This window comes from Micromys minutus, assembly GCF_963924665.1.
Source record: "Micromys minutus genome assembly, chromosome: 6".
Classification (NCBI taxonomy): Eukaryota; Metazoa; Chordata; class Mammalia; order Rodentia; family Muridae; genus Micromys; species Micromys minutus.
In genome coordinates, this window is record NC_137975.1 from 22664713 (window position 1) to 22670739 (window position 6027).

Genomic DNA, 6027 nt, shown 5'->3' on the forward strand with positions numbered 1-6027 from the left:
AACTCCTGGCCTATCTCCTCCATTGGATGTGAAGCCATCTCTCATTCTCCAGGAATTTCTAAGGTTACATTTACAAATGATGGACGTTGTATTTCAATTCAGCTACGAGTTATCCATTCCCAAACAAGCAAGCCCTTCCCAAGTCTCAGTCCTAGAGTCTTTAAAAGTTGACACCTCAGGATTTTAAAGTGTCACTTTTGGGGATCCCACAATAAGAGTAGCAAGTTGGCAATGACCACCCCATCTCAGGAAGCAAGATTGCCATCAATATATATTAAACTCACAATGAGTATAGAGCATATACCTCACTTGAGAATTTTCAATAAATATTATGAATGTAAATGCCATTAAAACCCTATACAGAATGCCCCTTAACCCACAAATTGACATGATATATCTTGTACAGGAATCACACTTACCATCTAAGGCAGAAATCATCCATATCAGACAGCACGCAATCCAACAAAGCATTTGGTGAGCAGTTAGTTGACTTGACCACGATGGAATTAAACCCTGATATTAGTCAAAAGCATCCTTCTAAACACTTCCGATCAAAACAACTTCCTTCTAATAAGGAGTTATATTTCCCCCTGGAACAAATGTGAAAACGAAAGTCTACCCTGTGACAGGGAAGAATAACAGAAATATGACCGTATCTCCAGTGGCTTTGCAAGCACAAAGAGATGATTAAAGAGCTGCCAGAATTAAAATCTTAAGAAGTTTCCCAGTTTCTACAACTGTGAATCAGCTGACCAGTAGGATTTAGACTGCAGGATTTTCCTTACCCAACAGGCATGAGCCAAATGGTCCTGCCAGGACCTTGGCTTTTGTCAACATTTCCAGTGTTTACAGTTCACTGCCTACGGCTTTCTCCAGCTTTGGGGACAGACAGGGTGCTGATCAATGGTACGTTCCCAGAAAAGACCAAACGGAGTGTCACTTCCTCCCCACTTTTCTAAATTCTCTTCTGTGCCAGGGATAGTATTAACAGGCAGATGATATGCAGGCTGTGAATGAATGCATCAAAGTCACAAGAAAGCATTTGAGTTTATCAGACACATTTCAGGACAGCCATAGCGGGTAAGACAATAAAGAGGCAATGTCTACCAAGAGACATCTGAAGGGGCTGCTTTAAAGGAGTGGTAGTTTTGACATGGGCAGTAGGCTATATTGTTTCAAAGTTTCAGTGTCCTGGAATAAGTTAAGTATTGTTGTTAGGAGGAATGATAGTCTTCAGCTTGAATCAGAAATGGCTTAGTCTAGCCAGGTATCCTGAAGCAATAGCTCATTATGGATAACTCTGAGAACAATTTTCCTTGGAGGCAGCAGTGACCTTGCTCGGAGCCCAGCCTTCTGTGAGCCAAAGCAGCCACAGTATTATTTCGAATGCCACAGTATGTTCACCCATACCAAATCAGCTTCTACATATTAACTACCTTAGGACTATGTCAGTACTGAAGAATGAAATTTCAGTTATCCTGGGGGAACTGAGCGTTCCTTTTGGGCTTTTTAGTCTAATTGATAAAAAGAATTTTAAAATTGAATCATAAAGAAACTTGTGAAGAATGTTATTAGTTCTAAGAAAAAACAGAGCCGGCAAGCCTGAAAATCTTGGTAGCTGCCAAGGAGGTAGTGAGGAAGAAATACAGTTGTGTAGTATGCAATGGGCAATGGGCGATGACAAGCAGCTGTCTGGGGTGGAGGGTACTTCAGAGAAAGAATAAGAAACCCAAGTGCATAATTCTACTTGGCCTGTTGGAAAGAAAGAAAAGTGTTTCCAAAAGCAGAAGGCCTCTGCTGTATGGCCTAGGGGAAGCACTGTGTCAGCCCCAGTAGCGGGGCTCCTGCAAGGACATTACCTCAGCAGTACATTTTAAATCCTGTCTTAGTTAGGGTTTCCACTGCAGTGAAGAAACACCATGACCAAGGCAATTCTTATAAAAGACGATATTTAATTGGGGCAGGCTTACAAGTTCAGAGGTTCAGAAGTTCAGTCCATTATTATCAAGTCAGGAAGCATGGCAGCATCCGGGCAGGCATGGCACTAGAGACAGAGCTGAGAGTTCTACATCTTACTCCGAAAGGAAGCAGAAGACTGTCTTCCAGGCAGCTAGAAGTATCCCAAAGCCCATACCCACAGTGACACTCTTCCTACAACAAGGCCACATCTACTCCAACAAGGCCATACTTAATAGTGCCACTCCCTAGGCCAAGCATATTCAAACCACATTCCACTCCCTGGGCCCCATAGGCTTGTTCAAACACATGAGTCTATGAGCAGCATACCTAGACATAGCATAATGCAAATCATCTACTTTCAAGAGTCCCCGTAGTCTAACAGTCTTAATGCTAAAATTCCAAATTTCAGTCTCCTCTGAGATTCATCCAATCACTTAAATATAATCCCCTATAAAATCAAAATCAAAATGTGTATTATATACCTCCAACATCATAGGATACTTTACTCTTCCAAAAAGTCACAGTGAAGAAATACTGGACCAAAGCAAGACCAAAAACCAGCTGGACAAACTCCAAACTTTGTCTCCATGTCTGAAGTCAAAGCACTCTTTAGGTCTCCAACTCTTTTCATCTTTGTTGACTGCTCTTGGCAGATCTGGCAGCAACAAACTTTGTTCTCTTGGGCTGGTTCAACTCCCTATTGGCAGCTTTCCTCTGCAGGCATCACACAGTTTTGGTATCTCAAACATTTTGGGGTCAAGGTAACTTTGATATTACACCTTCTTGTTCCAGTGTCTGGGGTCCATACATGATTTTCTGGGCTCCTCCAAAGGGCTTGTGTCGCTTCTACAGCTCTGCCTTCTGTAGAACTCTAGGCTCTACTGCTGGTGTTCCTAGTGGTCATCCTAAGATGAAACTAGTATCTCTAACACACTGGGTTTTTCTATTGCAACTAGGCTTCTCATAGGCTCAATTTCTTTGTATGACCCCTTCAGTCCTGGGCCATTAACTGCAACTGAAGCTTCACCTTCACCAATGGTCTTCCCTGGCCTCTCACAGTACCAAGCCTCAGCTGCTCTTAATGAACCCTCTATGCCCTTAAAACCAACACCACCTTGGGGATTCTTACTCATTACCAAGTCCAGATGCAGCACAAGATACAACCTTGGATATCTCTGGAACACAGCTTCTCTGTGCTCTCAGAAAACTCTCAGAAGGTTTCAATTCAGAGATGCTGGTCATTTCTTAATCACGAGTTTCTTACCTCCAGCTAACCAGCAACAATTGTCCAAGTAGTTCTTTCTATCCTTGACTCTAAAGCTAGAGCCAGGTGGCCAAAGCTACCCAGCTCTGCTGCTTGCTGGGCCTGGAACATACCCCCCCCCCCACCCTTGTTCTATTGCATCATCACCAGCTTTCTGTTTTCCAACTCCTTTCAACTGCCTAAACTTGGCTGTCCTGGAACTTGCTCTGTAGATTGAACTTAGAGATCTGCATGCTGATCTCTGTCTCCTGAATGCCAGAATTGAAGGTTTGTACCACCATACCTGGGCTTAAGTTTTTCTTTACCTGGAAATTTCCCTCCACCAGGCTTGCTTTGAACTAGGAGATCTCCTTGCCTCTGTCTCCTGGGATTAAAGGCATGTACCAACATGCCTGGGCCTAAGCTTTTCATGGTCACTATGTCTTTCAGCCTCAAGCTCTGGATCACAGATGTGCCCTCCAATTTCAAGATTGTAGTTCATTTCATATAAGAAGTCCAAATCAAAACAATAACCAGGTATGAACACCTAGCATAGTATAACAATTCCTTGTTCAACTGCAAACATAAACAATAAGCTTAACTGGGTGGCATCTTGCTGGCTCTAAAGTGCTCCCTTAATTCCATTTAATAACGTTGAACATGGCACTAAGCTCTCTTCTATCTACTCCTTAGTGGCCTGTTACTTTTTGAACTATACGTTTTGTATTTTGCATTTTTCCTTCCTTAGTTTGCTCCTTTTCATTAAAATACTCTTCCTAAGAGTAAACTTTAGTAACCACACAACAAAATTTATACCAGATTGTTTTGAGACTTCCTTTATTAAAGCAATTAATTTAAATCTCTTCACCTAAACTTTGGGCAATGGCAAAAAGCAGCCATGTTCTTCACCAAAATGTTGCAAAGACAATATGTAAGAAGAGATACTGGTATTAAAAGGGCCGGTTACCTAATTGGTTCTTCATCCTGTCAATAAAGAAGGCCTGGAGCCAAATGCTAGAAGGGACAGGTGGCACTTCTGGGTACCAGAAAGAAAAGGGAGATGCAGAGAAAGAGGAGGCTTTTGGGTCAGGCTTTGGAAGGAAGAGCACGAAACTATTATGTTAGATCTCAGAGAAACTAAAACCAGTGGCCTCTACCAGCAGACAGCCAAGGAGGTCAGTGGAGGCTAGCTGGTATGAACCATTAAGCTTAGGGTAGGAGGAGAGACAGGGATAATAAATAATTAAGGACACACACTTCTAGGCCAGCGGTATTTGAGCCCAGAAATTGTACTAGTAGGCAAATCCTAAAGTAATAAAGCTGTCTGAATGTTTTTCATCCATGAAGCAAGGGTGGGTAGAGAGAGAAGCTGGGTTGGTGCTGGCAGCCTGGCAAAGCTAAACAAGGAGGAACAAGTGGGAATGAGGAGGGGCCAGAGCACTGGCAGCAGCTCCAGAGTCACAGCTCCCAAGAAAGACAGTAGTGTTTCTTAAAAATACATGCAACAACAGTTTCTCGGCCACATGCTAACATTCTTCTCCACTAAAAACTCTTGGGCCAGATCTACACTGTTCAAATCACCATTAGCACCAATGTATTCCTCCTACTCCTACTAGGATGGTCCATTAAGTCCCACTTAAAGCATTCCACTTCCTCCCAAATCCAAAGCCCCCAAATCCATGTTCCTCCAAACAAAAACAAAAACAAACAAACAGAAAAACAAAAAAAAAAATGGTAAGGCCTATCACAGCACAACCCAGAACCTGGCATCAATGTCTGTCTTAGGGTTACCATTGTTTTGAAGAGATATCATGACCAAAGCAACTCTTATAAAGAACAACATTTAATTGGGGCTGGCTTACAGGTTCTGAAGTTCAGTTCATTATCATCAAGACAGGAAACATGGCAGCATGTAGACAGGCATGGGGCTGGAGACGTAGCTGAGAATTCTTTATCTTGTTCTGAAGGGAACCAGAGTACTGTCTTCCAGGCAGCTAGGAGAAGCGTCTCAAGAACCCCACTTCCAGAGTAACACACTTCCTCCAATAAGGCCACACCTACTAATAGTGCCACTCCCTCAGCCAAGCATATTCAAACCACCACACTGCCTAATTTTATTAATTATTCTTCCCTCTCCGCATCAAACAAATCAGATTTCCTGTGGGTAGAGTCCTGGCCAGGTGACTGACAGGTCCAGTTAGTTAACTCTTCACAGCAGACAATAGTATGTTTTGGGACACGAAGAATGTCAGGTCTTCTTTGATCGGGAGGATGTAGCTTTACCTTAATAGACCTCAACAATGCCCAGGTACCTTCATCCTTTCCATATAGTAATTTAAACCGTATTGGGCTTGCCCTTCTAGTGTCATCAAGAAAACCAGAGGTGGGCCCATCAACCAGGAGAGAAGAGCCCCCAATGGCCTTCAAGGCTATTAATACACCCCCCTCAACTTAAGAAAGTATGTTTAACCTGACTTGTCTGTGGCTTCCCAGAACAGGTTTGAGTCATTAGCTGGCAATCAACAGGAAGTCATTAAATATTTGTAAATCAATGAATAAATGACTAGAATAGTAATAACATCAGCTATAGTAATCCTACCAACTTTGAAGTGCTAGAGGAACATGGTAGTTACTGAAACACTTTAATGGCTGGAAACAGATACCATTTAATCATTTCAAACTAATTTCCTCAGCTTTCAAGTACATTTTGGAAAGTGTTAATATTGAGTGCATATGTAATGTATGAAATGATGTTTTTGTGTATGAATTGAAAATTTCGTTTTATCTTTTAATTAAAAATAACTTTATTTTCTTATTACAAAAGC